The following is a 15,785-nucleotide window of genomic DNA, read 5'->3' on the forward strand; positions in this document are numbered from 1 at the left end:
GTGATCTTGGGTTTTCTCTGGAGTGCCATCAAGGAAATCAAGGCTCCTTTTATTTTTGATGTGGAATACGGAATTGCTCTGCACGCAGGGCAGGGGAATCGGGCCTCATCTCGCGGCGATAGTGAAGTCTCATGGTTTTTCTCGAGTTGCAGACGGAACCTGGGGTATATTCTCGAGTTACGACGGGGAGGGCCCTTCCAGACACGTGTTTGTTCAGCGACGTCAGGACTCCTGCCTAGGTGCGAGGGACACCTCGGGATTCTCCTCGAGTCTTGGCATGGCAATTGGGACGCGTCTCCACGTGAGGCGGGAGACCCAGTGTCCCTTTCCACGTGCCACAGGGATCCTGGGACTCCTATCCATTTTCAAGAGGAGTCAGGCATCGTCTCCTTTGGAAGCATTGATCTCTGTAGACCTCTCGAGTTTTCAAAGGATGTGAGGCCTCCGTTCACGATGAGGCGGAGGACTAGGTCTTTCTCTGTGGTCTCCACAGGGGATTCAGACATCCCTTCGTCTTGGGAGATGCAAGACGAGCCTGCATTCAATTCACTGCAGAGATATCCAGCCTTACTTCGAATCAGAGCATCTCGGTGTCCATTGCACTTGAGGCCACAAACTCAGGGTCCCTCTCACTTACCTGTAGCTGAGAGAAGCCTCCTCTTGAGGTGCTTGTGGAAAGTTGGTATTCCTCTTGAGTCTAAGCCAGGGACTAAGCTCTCATCTCGAGTTGATTTGGGGTCCACGGAGCCCTTTCGTGTTGCTCCATTGACCTCAGGATCCCTCTAGACTTGAGACAGTGATCTTGGGTTTTCTCTGGAGTGCCATCAAGGAAATCAAGGCTCCTTTCACGTTTGAAGTGGAACACGGAATTGCTCTGCACGCAGTGCAGGGGAATCGGGCCTCAACTCGCGGCGATGGGGAAATCTCATGGTTTTTCTCGAGTTGCGGCCGGAACCTGGGGTATATTCTCGAGTTACGACGGGGAGGGCCCTTCCAGACACGGGTTTGTTCAGCGACGTCAGGACTCCTGCCTAGGTGCGAGGGACACCTCGGGATTCTCATCGAGTCTTGCCATGGCAATTGGGACGCGTCTCCACGTGAGGCGGGAGACCCAGGGTCCCTTTCCACGTGCCACTGGGATCCTGGGACTCCTATCCATTTTCAAGAGGAGTCAGGCATCGTCTCCTTTGGAAGCATTGATCTCCGCGGACCTCTCGAGTTTTCAAAGGATGTGAGGCCTCCGGTCGCATTGAGGCGGAGGACTAGGTCTTTCTCTGTGTTCTGCACAGGGGATTCAGGCATCCCTTCGTCTTGGGAGATGCAAGATGAGCCTGCATTCAATTCACTGCAGGGATATCCGGCCTTACTTCGAGTCAGAGCATCTCGGTGTCCATTCCACTTGAGGCCACAAACTCAGGGTCCCTCTCACATACCTGTAGCTGAGACAAGCCTCCTCTTGAGGGGCTTGTGGAAAGTTCGTATTCCTATTGAGTTGAAGCCAGGGACTAATCTCTCATCTCGAGTTGATTTGGGGTCCACGGAGCCCTTTCGTGTTGCTCCAGTGACCTCAGGATCCCTCTAGACTTGAGACAGTGATCTTGGGTTTTCTCTGGAGTGCCATCAAGGAAATCAAGGCTCCTTTCTCGTTTGATGTGGAACACGGAATTGTTCTGCACGCATTGCAGGGGAATCGGGCCTCATCTCACGGCGAGGGGGAAGTCTCATGGTTTTTCTCGTGTTGCGGCCGGAACCTGGGGTATATTCTCGAGTTACGACGGGGAGGGCCCTTCCAGACACGTGTTTGTTCAGCAACGTCAGGACTCCTGCCTAGGTGCGAGGGACACCTCGGGATTCTCCTCAAGTCTTGGCATGGCAATTGGGAGGCGTCTCCACGTGAGGCGAGAGACCCAGGGTCCCTTTCCACGTGCCACAGGGATCCTGGGACTCCTATCCATTTTCAAGAGGCGTCAGGCGTCGTCTCCTTTGGAAGCATTGATCTCCGCAGACCTCTCGAGTTTTCAAAGGATGTGAGGCCTCCGTTCACGATGAGACGGAGGACTAGGTCTTTTTCTGTGGTCTCCACAGGGGATTCAGACATCCCTTCGTCTTGGGAGATGCAAGACGAGCCTGCATTCAATTCACTGCAGGGATATCTGGCCTTACTTTGAGTCAGAGAATCTCGGTGTCCATTCCACTTGAGGTGACAAACTCAGGGTCCCTCTCACATACCATTAGCTGAGAGAAGCCTCCTCTTGAGGTGCTTGTGGAAAGTTGGTATTCCTCTCGATTTGAAGCCAGGGACTACGCTCTCATCTTGAGTTAATTTGGGGTCCACGGAGCCCTTTCGTGTTGCTCCAGTGACCTAAGGATCCCTCTAGACTTGAGACAGTGATCTTGGGTTTTCTCTGGAGTGCCATCAAGGAAATCAAGGCTCCTTTCATTTTTGATGTGGAATACGGAATTGCTCTGCACGCAGGGCAGGGGAATCTGTCCTCATCTCGCGGCGATGGGGAAGTCTCATGGTTTTTCTCGAGTTGCGGCCGGAACCTGGGGTATATTCTCGAGTTACGACGGGGAGGGCCCTTCCAGACACGTGTTTGTTCAGGGACGTCAGGACTCCTGCCTAGGTGCGAGGGACACCTCGGGATTCTCCTCGAGTCTTGGCATGGCAATTGGGACGCGTCTCCACGTGAGGCGTGAGACCCAGTGTCCCTTTCCACGTGCCACAGTGATCCTGGGACTCCTATCCATTTTCAAGAGGAGTCAGGCATCGTCTCCTTTGGAAGCATTGATCTCTGCAGACCTCTCGAGTTTTCAAAGGATGTGAGGCCTCCGGTCACGATGAGGCAGAGGACTAGGTCTTTCTCTGTGGTATCCACAGGGTATTCAGACATCCCTTCGTCTTGGGAGATGCAAGACGAGCCTGCATTCAATTCACTGCAGGGATATCCAGCCTTACTTCTTGTCAGAGCATCTCGGTGTCCATTGCACTTGAGGCCACAAACTCAGGGTCCCTCTCACATACCATTAGCTGAGAGAAGCCTCCTCTTGAGGTGCTTGTGGAAAGTTGGTATTCCTCTTGAGTCGAAGCCAGGGACTAAGCTCTCATCTCGAGTTGATTTGGGGTCCACGGAGCCCTTTCGTGTTGCTCCATTGACCTCAGGATCCCTCTAGACTTGAGACAGTGATCTTGGGTTTTCTCTGGAGTGCCATTAAGGAAATCAAGGCTCCTTTCACGTTTGATGTGGAACACGGAATTGGTCTGCACTCAGTGCAGGGGAATCGGGCCTCATCTCGCGGGGAGGGGGAAGTCTCATGGTTTTTCTCGAGTTTCGGCCGGAACCTGGGGTATATTCTCGAGTTAGGACGGGGAGGGCCCTTCCAGACACGGTTTTGTTCAGCGACGTGAGGACTCTTGCCTAGGTGCGAGGGACACCTCGGGATTTTCCTCGAGTCTTGGCATGGCAATTTGGACGCATCTCCACGTGAGCCGGGAGAACCAGGGTCCCTTTCCACGAGCCACAGGGATCCTGGGACTCCTATCCATTTTCAAGAGGAGTCAGGCATCGTCTCCTTTGGAAGCATTGATCTCCGCGGACCTCTCGAATTTTCAAAGGATGTGAGGCCACCGGTCGCGATGAGGCGGAAAATTATGTCTTTCTCTGTGGGCTCCACAGGGGATTCAGACAACCCTTCGTCTTGGGAGATGCAAGACGAGCCTGCATTCAATTCACTGCAGGGATATCTGGCCTTACGTTGAGTCAGAGCATCTCGGTGTCCATTCCACTTGAGGCGACAAACTCAGGGTCCCTCTCACATACCATTAGGTGAGAGAAGCCTTCTCTTGAGGTGCTTGTCGAAAGTTGGTATTCCTCTCGATTTGAAGCCATGGACTAAGCTCTCATCTCGAGTTGATTTGGGGTCCACGGAGCCCTTTCGTGTTGCTCCAGTGACCTCAGGATCCCTCTAGACTTGAGACAGTGATCTTGGGTTTTCTCTGGAGTGCCATCAAGGAAATCAAGGCTCCATTCACGTTTGATGTGGAACACGGAATTGGTGTGCACTCAGTGCAGGGGAATCTGGACTCATCTCGCGGGGAGGGGGAAGTCTCATGGTTTTTCTCGAGTTGCGGCCGGAACCTGGGGTATATTCTCGAGTTACGACGGGGAGGACCTGTCCAGACACGGGTTTGTTCAGCGACGTGAGGACGCCTGCCTAGGTGCGAGGGACACCTCGGGATTCTCCTGGAGTCTTGGCATGGCAATTGGGACGCGTCTCCACGTGAGGTCGGAGAACCAGGGTCCATTTCCACGTGCCACAGGGATCCTGGGACTCCTATCCATTTTCAAGAGGAGTCAGGCATCGTCTCCTTTGGAAGCATTGATCTCCGCGGACCTCTCGAATATTCAAAGGATGTGAGGCCACCGGTCGCGATGAGGCGGAAAATTAGGTCTTTCTCTGTGGTCTCCACAGGGGATTCAGACATCCCTTCGTCTTGGGAGATGCAAGACGAGCATGCATTCAATTCACTGCAGGGATATCCGGCCTTACTTCGAGTCAGAGCATCTCGGTGTCCATTCCACTTGAGGCCACAAACTCAGGGTCCCTCTCACCTACCTGTAGCTGAGAGAAGCCTCCTCTTGAGGTGCTTGTTGAAAGTTGGTATTCCTCTTGAGTCGAAGCCAGGCTCTAACCTCTCATTTCGAGTTGTTTTGGCGTCCACGGAGCCCTTTCGTGTTGCTCCAGTGACCTCAGGATCCCTCTAGACTTGAGACAGTGATCTTGGGTTTTCTCTGGAGTGCCTTCAAGGAAATCAAGGCTCCTATCACGTTTGATGTGGAACACGGAATTGCTCTGCACGCATTGCAGGGGAATCGGGCCTCATCTCGCGGCGAGGGGGAAGTCTCATGGTTTTTCTCGAGTTGCGGCCGGAACCTGGGGTATATTCTCGAGTTACGACGGGGAGGGCCCTTCCAGACACGTGTTTGTTCAGCGACGTCAGGACTCCTGCCTAGGTGCGAGGGACACCTCGGGATTCTCCTCGAGTCTTGGCATGGCAATGGGGACGCGTCTCCACGTGAGGCGGGAGACCCAGGGTCCCTTTCCACGTGCCACAGGGATCCTGGGACTCCTATCCATTTTCAAGAGGTGTCAGGCATCGTCTCCTTTGGAAGCATTGATCTGCGCAGACCTCTCGAGTTTTCAAAGGATGTGAGGCCTCCGGTCGCGTTGAGGCGGAGGACTAGGTCTTTCTCTGTGTTCTGCACAGGGGATTCAGACATCCCTTCGTCTTGGGAGATGTAAGATGAGCCTGCATTCAATTCACTGCAGGGATGTCCGGACTTACTTCGAGTCAGAGCATCTCGGTGTCCATTCCACTTGAGGCCACAAACTCAGGGTCCCTCTCACTTACCTGTAGCTGAGAGAAGCCTCCTCTTGAGGTGCTTGTGGAAAGTTGGTATTCCTCTTGAGTCTAAGCCAGGGACTAAGCTCTCATCTCGAGTTGATTTGGGGTCCACGGAGCCCTTTCGTGTTGCTCCAGTGACCTCATGATCCCTCTAGACTTGAGACAGTGATCTTGGGTTTTCTCTGGAGTGCCATCAAGTAAATCAAGGCTCCTTTCACGTTTGAAGTGGAACACGGAATTGCTCTGCACGCAGTGCAGAGGAATCGGGCCTCAACTCGCGGCGAGGGGGAAGTCTCATGGTTTTTCTCGAGTTGCGGCCGGAACCTGGGGTATATTCTCGAGTTACGACGGGGAGGGCCCTTCCAGACACGTGTTTGTTCACCGACCTCAGGACTCCTGCCTAGGTGCGAGGGACACCTCGGGATTCTCCTCGAGTCTTGGCATGGCAATTAGGACGCGTCTCCACGTGAGGCGGGAGACCCAGTGTCCCTTTCCACGTGCCACAGGGATCCTGGGACTCCTATCCATTTTCAAGAGGAGTCAGGCATCGTCTCCTTTGGAAGCATTGATCTCTGCAGACCTCTCGAGTTTTCAAAGGATGTGAGGCCTCTGGTCACGATGAGGCGGAGGACTAGGTCTTTCTCTGTGGTCTCCACAGGGGATTCAGACATCCCTTCGTCTTGGGAGATGCAAGACGAGCCTGCATTCAATTCACTGCAGGGATATCTGGCCTTACTTCGAGTTAGAGCATCTCGGTGTCCATTCCACTAGAGGCGACAAACTCAGGGTCCCTCTCACATACCATTAGCTGAGAGTAGCCTCCTCTTGAGGTGCTTGTGGAAAGTTGGTATTCCTCTCGATTTGAAGCCAGGGACTAAGCTCTCATCTCGAGTTGATTTGGGGTCCACGGAGCCCTTTCGTGTTGCTCCAGTGACCTCAGGATCCCTCTAGACTTGAGACAGTGATCTTGGGTTTTCTCTGGAGTGCCATCAAGGAAATCAAGGCTCCTTTCATTTTTGATGTGGAATACGGAATTGCTCTGCACGCAGGGCAGGGGAATCGGGCCTCATCTCGCGGCGATGGGGAAGTGTCATGGTTTTTCTCGAGTGCGGCCGGAACCTTGGGTATATTCTCGAGTTACGACGGGGAGGGCCCTTCCAGACACGTGTTTGTTCAGCGACGTCAGGACTCCTGCCTAGGTGCGAGGGACACCTCGGGATTCTCCTCGAGTCTTGGCATGGCAATGGGGATGCGTATCCACGTGAGGCGGGAGACCCAGGGTCCCTTTCCACGTGCCACAGGGATCCTGGGACTTCTATCCTTTTCAAGAAGAGTCAGGCATCGTCTCCTTTGGAAGCATTGATCTCCGCAGACCTCTCGAGTTTTCAAAGGATGTGATGCCTCCCGTCTCGATGAGGCGGAGGACTAGGTCTTTCTCTGTCGTCTCCACAGGGGATTCTGACATCCCTTCATCTTGGGAGATGCAAGACGAGCCTGCATTCAATTCACTGCAGGGATATCCGGCCTTACTTCGAGTCAGAGCATCTCGGTGTCCATTCCACTTGAGGCGACAAACTCAGGGTCCCTCTCACATACCATTAGCTGAGAGTAGCCTCCTCTTGAGGGGCTTGTGTAAAGTTGGTATTCCTCTTGAGTCGAAGCCAGGGACTAAGCTCTCATCTCGCGTTGATTTGGGGTCCACCGAGCCCTTTCCTGTTGCTACAGTGACCTCAGGATCCCTGTAGACTTGAAACAGTGATCTTGGGTTTTCTCTAGAGTGCCATTAAGGAAATCAAGGCTCCTTTCACGTTTGATGTGGAACACGGAATTGGTCTGCACGCAGTGCAGGGGAATCGGGCCTCATCCAGCGGCGAGGGGGAAGTCTCATGGTTTTTCTCGAGTTGCGGCCGGAACCTGGGGTATATTCTCGAGTTACGACGGGGAGGGCCCTTCCAGACACAGTTTTGTTCAGCGACGTGAGGACTCCTGCCTAGGTGCGAGGGACACCTCGGGATTCTCCTCGAGTCTTGGCATGGCAATTTGGACGCGTCTCCACGTGAGGCGGGAGACCCAGGGTCCCTTTCCACGTGCCACAGGGATCCTGGGACTCCTATCCATTTTCAAGATGAGTCAGGCATCGTCTCCTTTGGAAGCATTGATCTCCGCGGACCTCTCGAGTTTTCAAAGGATGTGAGGCCTCCGGTCGCTATGAGGCGGAGAACTCGGTCTTTCTCTGTGTTCTGCAAAGGGGATTCAGACATCCCTTCGTCTTCGGAGATGCAAGACGAGCCTGCATTCAATTCACTGCAGGGTTATCCGGCCTTACTTCGAGTCAGAGCATCTCGGTGTCCATTCCACTTGAGGCCACAAACTCAGGGGCCCACTCACATACCTGTAGCTGAGAGAAGCCTCCTCTTGAAGTGCTTGTGGAAAGTTGGTATTCCTCTTGAGTGGAAGCCAGGGACTAAGCTCTCATCTCGAGTTGATTTGGGGTCCACAGAGCCCTTTCGTGTTGCTCCAGTGACCTCAGCATCCCTCTAGACTTGAGACAGTGATCTTGGGTTTTCTCTGGAGTGCCATCAAGGAAATCAAGGGTCCTTTCATTTTTGATGTGGAATACGGAATTGCTCTGCACGCAGTGCAGGGAAATCGGGCCTCATCTCGCGGCGAGGGGGAAGTCTCATGGTTTTTCTCGAGTTGCGGCCGGAACCTGGGTTATATTCTCGAGTTACGACGGGGAGGGCCCTTCCAGACACGGGTTTGTTCAGCGACGTCAGGACTCCTGCCTAGGTGCGAGGGACACCTCGGGATTCTCCTCGAGTCTTGGCATGGCAATTGGGACGCGTCTCCACGTGAGGCGGGAGACCCACGGTCCCTTTCCACGTGCCACAGGGATCCTCGGACTCCTATCCATTTTCAAGAGGAGTCAGGCATCGTCTCCTTCGGAAGTATTGATCTCCGCGGACCTCTCGAGTTTTCAAAGGATGTGAGGCCTCCGGTTGCGTTGAGGCGGAGGACTAGGTCTTTCTCTGTGGGCTCCACAGGGGATTCAGACAACCCTTCGTCTTGGGAGATGCAAGACGAGCCTGCATTCAATTCACTGCAGGGATATCCGGCCTTAATTCGAGTCAGAGCATCTTGGTGTCCATTCCACTTGAGGCCACAAACTCAGGGTCCCTCTGACATACCTGTAGCTGAGAGAAGCATCCTCTTGAGGTGCTTGTGGAAAGTTGGTATTCCTCTTGAGTCGAATCCAGGGACTAAGCTCTCATTTCGAGTAGATTTGGGGTCCACGGAGCCCTTTCCTGTTGCTACAGTGACCTCAGGATGCCTCTAGACTTGAAACAGTGATCTTGGGTTTTCTCTGGAGTGCCATTAAGGAAATCAAGGCTGCTTTCACGTTTGATGTGGAACACGGAATTGCTCTGCACGCAGTGCAGGGGAATCGGGCCTCATCCAGCGGCGAGGGGGAAGTCTCATGGTTTTTCTCGAGTTGCGGCCGGAACCTGGGGTATATTCTCGAGTTACGACGGGGAGGGCCCTTCCAGACACAGGTTTGTTCAGCGACGTGAGGACTCCTGCCTAGGTGCGAGGGACACCTCGGGATTCTCCTCGAGTCTTGGCATGGCAATTTGGACGCGTCTCCACGTGAGGCGGGAGACCCAGGGTCCCGTTCCACGTGCCACAGGGATCCTGGGACTCCTATCCATTTTCAAGAGGAGTCAGGCATCGTCTCCTTTGGAAGCATTGATCTCCACGGACCTCTCGAGTTTTCAAAGGATGTGAGGCCTCCGGTCGCGATGAGGCGGAGAACTCGGTCTTTCTCTGTGGTCTCCACAGGGGATTCAGACATCCCTTCGTCTTGGGAGATGCAAGACGAGCCTGCATTCAATTCACTGCAGGGATATCCGGCCTTACTTCGAGTCAGAGCATCTCGGTGTCCATTCCACTTGAGGCCACAAACTCAGGGGCCCACTCACATACCTGTAGCTGAGAGAAGCCTCCTCTTGAGGTGATTGTGGAAAGTTGGTATTCCTCTTGAGTGGAAGCCAGGGACTAAGCTCTCATCTCGAGTTGATTTGGGGTCCACGGAGCCCTTTCGTGTTGCTCCAGTGACCTCAGGATCCCTCTAGACTTGAAACAGTGATCTTGGGTTTTCTCTGGAGTGCCATCAAGGAAATCAAGGCTCCTTTCATTTTTGATGTGGAATACGGAATTGCTCTGCACGCAGTGCAGTGGAATCGGGCCTCATCTCGCGGCGAGGGGGAAGTCTCATGGTTTTTCTCGAGTTGCGGCCGGAACCTGGGGTATATTCTCGAGTTACGACGGGGAGGGCCCTTCCAGACACGTGTTTGTTCACCGACCTCAGGACTCCTGCCTAGGTGCGAGGGACACCTCGGGATTCTCCTCGAGTCTTGGCATGGCAATTGGGACGCGTCTCCACGTGAGGCGGGAGACCAAGTGTCCCTTTCCACGTGCCACAGTGATCCTGGGACTCCTATCCATTTTCAAGAGGAGTCAGGCATCGTCTCCTTTGGAAGCATTCATCTCTGCAGACCTCTCAAGTTTTCAAAGGATGTGAGGCCTCCGGTCACGATGAGGCGGAGGACTAGGTCTTTCTCTGTCGTCTCCACAGGGGATTCAGACATCCCTTCGTCTTGCGAGATGCAAGACGAGCCTGCATTCAATTCACTGCAGGGATATCCGGCCTTACATCGAGTCAGAGCATCTCGGTGTTCATTGCACTTGAGGCCACAAACTCAGGGTTCCTTTCACATACCTGTAGCTGAGAGCAGCCTCCTCTTGAGGTGCTTGTGGAAAGTTGGTATTCCTCTTGAGTCTAAGCGAGGGACTAAGCTCTCATCTCGAGTTGATTTGGGGTCCACGGAGCCCTTTCGTGTTGCTCCAGTGACCTCAGGATCCCTCTAGACTTGAGACAGTGATCTTGGGTTTTCTCTGGAGTGCCATCAAGGAAATCAAGGCTCCTTTCACGTTTGATGTGGAACACGGAATTGCTCTGCACGCAGTGCAGGGGAATCGGGCCTCAACTCGCGGCGAGGTGGAAATCTCATGGTTTTTCTCGAGTTGCGGCCGGAACCTTGGGTATATTCTCGAGTTACGACGGGGAGGTCCCTTTCAGACACGTGTTTGTTCAGCGACGTCAGGACCCTGCCTAGGTGCGAGGGACACCTCGGGATTCTCCTCGAGTCTTGGCATGGCAATTGGGACGCGTCTCCACGTGAGGGGGGAGACCCAGGTTCCCTTTCCACGTGCCACAGTGATCCTGGGACTCCTATCCATTTTCAAGAGGAGTCAGGCATCGTCTCCTTTGGAAGCATTGATCTCTGCAGACCTCTCGAGTTTTCAAAGGATGTGAGGCCTCCGGTCGCGTTGAGGCGGAGGACTAGGTCTTTCTCTGTGTTCTGCACAGGGGATTCAGACATGCCTTCGTCTTGGGAGATGCAAGATGAGCCTGCTTTCAACTCACTGCAGGGATATCCGGCCTTATTTCGAGTCAGAGCATCGCAGTGTCCATTGCACTTGAGGCCACAAACTCAGGGTCCCTCTCACTTACCTGTAGCTGAGAGAAGCCTCCTCTTGAGGTCCTTGTGGAAAGTTGGTATTCCTCTTGAGTCGAAGCCAGGGACTAAGCTCTCATCTCGCGTTGATTTGGGGTCCACGGAGCCCTTTCCTGTTGCTCCAGTGACCTCAGGATCGCTCTAGACTTGAGACAGTGATCTTGGGTTTTCTCTGGAGTGCCATCAATAAATCAAGGCCCCTTTCACGTTTGAAGTGGAACACGGAATTGCTCTGCATCAGTGCAGGGGAATCGGGCCTCAACTCGCGGCGAGGGGGAAATATCATGGTTTTTCTCGAGTTGCGGCCAGAACCTGGGGTATATTCTCGAGTTACGACGGGGAGGGCCCTTCCAGACACGTGTTTGTTCAGCGACGTCAGGACTCCTGCCTAGGTGCGAGGGACACCTCGGGATTCTCCTCGAGTCTTGGCATGGCAATTGGGACGCGTCTCCACATGAGGCGGGAGACCCAGGGTCCCTTTCCACGTGCCACAGGGATCCTGGGACTCCTATCCATTTTCAAGAGAAGTCAGGCATCGTCTCCTTCGGAAGTATTGATCTCCGCGGACCTCTCGAGTTTTCAAAGGATGTGAGGCCTCCGGTCGCGTTGAGGCGGAGGAGTAGATCTTTCTCTGTGCGCTCCACAGGGGATTCAGACAACCCTTCGTCTTGGGAGATGCAAGACGAGCCTGCATTCAATTCACTGCAGGGATATCCGGCCTTACTTCGAGTCAGAGCATCTTGGTGTCCATTCCACTTGAGGCCACAAACTCAGGGTCCCTCTGACATACCTGTAGCTGAGAGAAGCCTCCTCTTGAGGTGCTTGTGGAAAGTTGGTATTCCTCTTGAGTCGAAGCCAGGGACTAAGCTCTCATCTCGAGTTGATTTGGGGTCCACGGAGCCCTTTCGTGTTGCTCCAGTGACCTCAGGATCCCTCTAGACTTGAGACAGTGATCTTGCGTTTTCTCTGGAGTGCCATTAAGGAAATCAAGGCTCCTATCATGTTTCATGTGGAACACGGAATTGCTCTGCACACATTGCATGGGAATCGGGCCTCATCTCGCGGTGAGGGGGAAGTCTCATGGTTTTTCTCGAGTTGCGGCCGGAACCTGGGGTATATTCTCGAGTTACGACGGGGAGGGCCCTTCCAGACACGTGTTTGTTCAGCGACGTCAGGACTCCTGCCTAGGTGCGAGGGACACCTCGGGATTCTCCTCGAGTCTTGGCATGGCAATTGGGACGCGTCTCCACGTGAGGCGGGAGACCCAGTGTCCCTTTCCACGTGCCACAGTGATCCTGGGACTCCTATCCATTTTCAAGAGGAGTCAGGCATCGTCTCCTTTGGAAGCATTGATCTCTGCAGACCTCTCCAGTTTTCAAAGGATGTGAGGCCTCCGGTCGCGATGAGGCGGAGGACTAGTTCTTTCTCTGTGGACTCCACAGGGGATTCAGACATCCCTTCGTCTTGGGAGATGCAAGACGAGCCTGCATTCAATTCACTGCAGGGATATCCGGCCTTACTTCGAGTCAGAGCATCTCGGAGTCCATTGCACTTGAGGCCACAAACTCAGGGTCCCTCTCACATACCTGTAGCTGAGAGAAGACTCCTCTTGAGGTGCTTGTGGAAAGTTGGTGTTACTCTTGAGTCGAAGCCAGGGACTAAGCTCTCATCATGAGTTGATTTGGGTTATACGGAGCCCTTTCATGTTGCTCCAGTGACCTCAGGATCCCTCTAGACTTGAGACAGTGATCTTGGGTTTTCTCTGGAGTGCCATCAAGGAAATCAAGGCTCCTTTCACGTTTGATGTGGAACACGGAATTGCTCTGCACGCAGTGCAGGGGAATCGGGCCTCAACTCGCGGCGAGGAAGAAATCTCATGGTTTTTCTCGAATTGCGGCCGGAACCTGGGGTATATTCTCGAGTTACGACGGGGAGGGCCCTTCCAGACACGTGTTTGTTCAGCGATGTCAGGACTCCTGCCTAGGTGCGAGGGACACCTCGGGATTCTCCTCGAGTCTTGGCATGGCAATTGGGATGCGTCTCCACGAGAGGCCGGAGACCCAGGGTCCCTTTCCACGTGCCACAGTGATCCTGGGACTCCTATCCATTTTCAAGAGGAGTCAGGCATCGTCTCCTTTGGAAGCATTGATCTCTGCAGACCTCTCCAGTTTTCAAAGGATGTGAGGCCCCCGGTCGCTATGAGGCGGAGAATTAGGTCTTTCTCTGTGGTCTCCACAGGGGATTCAGACAACCCTTCGTCTTGGGAAATGCAAGACGAGCCTGCATTCAATTCACTGCAGGGATATCCGGCCTTACTTCGAGTCAGAGCATCTCGGTGTCCATTCCACTTGAGGCCACAAACTCAGGGTCCCTCTGACATACCTGTAGCTGAGAGAAGCCTCCTCTTGAGGTGCTTGTGGAAAGTTGGTATTCCTCTTGATTCTAAGCCAGGGACTAAGCTCTCATCTCGAGTTGATTTGGGGTCCACGGAGCCCTTTCGTGTTGCTCCAGTGACCTCAGGATCCCTCTAGACTTGAGACAGTGATCTTGGGTTTTCTCTGGAGTGCCATCAAGGAAATCAAGGCTCCTTTCATTTTTGATGGGGAATACGGAATTGCTCTGCACGCAGGGAAGGGGAATCGGGCCTCATCTCGCGGCGATGGGGAAGTCTCATGGTTTTTCTCGAGTTGCGGCCGGAACCTGAGGTATATTCTCGAGTTACGACGGGGAGGGCCCTTCCAGACACGTGTTTGTTCAGCGACATCAGGACTCCTGCCTAGGTGCGAGGAACACCTCGGGATTCTCCTCGAGTCTTGGCATGGCAATTGGGACGCGTCTCCACGTGAGGCGGGAGACCCAGTGTCCCTTTCCACGTGCCACAGTGATCCTGGGACTCCTATCCATTTTCAAGAGGAGTCAGGCATCGTCTCCGTTGGAAGCATTTATCTCTGCAGACCTCTCGAGTTTTCAAAGGATGTGAGGCCTCCGGTCACGATGAGGCGGAGGACTAGATCTTTCTCTGTGGTCTCCACAGGGGATTCAGACATTCCTTCGTCTTGGGAGATGCAAGACGAGCTTGCATTCAATTCACTGCAGGGATATCCGGCCTTACTTCGAGTCAGAGCATCTCGGTGTCCATTGCACTTGAGGCCACAAACTCAGAGTCCCTCTCACATACCTGTAGCTGTGAGAAGCCTCCTCTTGAGGTGCTTGTGGAAAGTTGGTATTCCTCTTGAGTCGAAGCCAGGGACTAAGCTCTCATCTCGAGTTGATTTGGGTTATACGGAGCCCTTTCATGTTGCTCCAGTGAGCTCAGGATCCCTCTAGACTTGAGACAGTGATCTTGGGTTTTCTCTGGAGTGCCATCAAGGAAATCAAGGCTCCTTTCACGTTTGATGTGGAACACGGAATTGCTCTGCACGCAGTGCAGGGGAATCGGGCCTCAACTCGCGGCGAGGGGGAAATCTCATGGTTTTTCTCGAATTGCGGCCGAAACCTGGGGTATATTCTCGAGTAACGATGGGGAGGGCCCTTCCAGACACGTGTTTGTTCAGCGTCATCCGGACTGCTGCCTAGGTGCGAGGGATACCTCGGGATTCTCCTGGAGTCTTGGCATGGCAATTGGGACGCGTCTCCACGTGAGGCGGGAGACCCAGGGTCCCTTTCCACGTGCCACAGTGATCCTGGGACTCCTATCCATTTTCAAGAGGAGTCAGGCATCGTCTCCTTTGGAAGCATTGATCTCTGCAGACCTCTCGAGTTTTCAAAGGATGTGAGGCCTCCGGTCGGGTTGAGGCGGAGGACTAGGTCTTTCGCTGTGTTCTGCACAGGGGATTCAGACATCCCTTCGTCTTGGGAGATGCAAAATGAGCCTGCATTCAATTCACTGCAGGGATATCCGGCCTTACTTCGAGTCAGAGCATCTCGGTGTCCATTACACTTGAGGACACAAACTCAGGGTCCCTCTCACATACCTGTAGCTGAGAGAAGCCTCTTCTTGAGGGGCTTGTGGAAAGTTGGTATTCCTCTTGAGTCGAACCCAGGGACTAATCTCTCATCTCGAGTTGATTTGGGGTCCACGGAGCCCTTTCGTGTTGCTCCGGTGACCTCAGGATCCCTCTAGACTTGAGACAGTGATCTTCGGTTTTCTCTGGAGTGCCATCAAGGAAATCAAGGCTCCTTTCACGTTTTAAGTGGAACACGGAATTCCTCTGCACGCAGCCCAGGGGAATCGGGCCTCATCTCGCGGCGAGGGGGAAGTCTCATGGTTTTTCTCGAGTTGCGGCCGGAACCTGGGGTATATTCTCGAGTTACGAGGGGGAGGGCCCTTCCAGACACGTGTTTGTTCAGCGACGTCAGGACTCCTGCCTAGGTGCGAGGGACACCTCGGGATTCTCCTCGAGTCTTGGCATGGCAATTGGGACGTGTCTCCACGTGAGGCGGGAGACCCAGGGTCCCTTTCCACGTGCCACAGGGATCCTGGGACTCCTATCCATTTTCAAGAGGAGTCAGGCATCGTCTCCTTTGGAAGCATTGATCTCCGTGGACCTCTCGAGTTTTCCAAGGATGTGAGGCCTCCGGTCGCATTGAGGCGGAGGACTAGGTCTTTCTCTGTGTTCTGCACAGGAGATTCAGACATCCTTTCGTCTTGGGAGATGCAAGACGAGCCTGCATTCAATTCACTGCAGGGATATCCGGCCTTACTTCGAGTCAGAGCATCTCGGTGTCCATTCCACTTGAGGCGACAAACTCAGGGTCCCTCTCACATACCATTAGCTGAGAGTAGCCTCCTCTTGAGG

This window comes from Dama dama, chromosome 17 (assembly GCF_033118175.1).
Source record: "Dama dama isolate Ldn47 chromosome 17, ASM3311817v1, whole genome shotgun sequence".
NCBI classification, from domain to species: domain Eukaryota; kingdom Metazoa; phylum Chordata; class Mammalia; order Artiodactyla; family Cervidae; genus Dama; species Dama dama.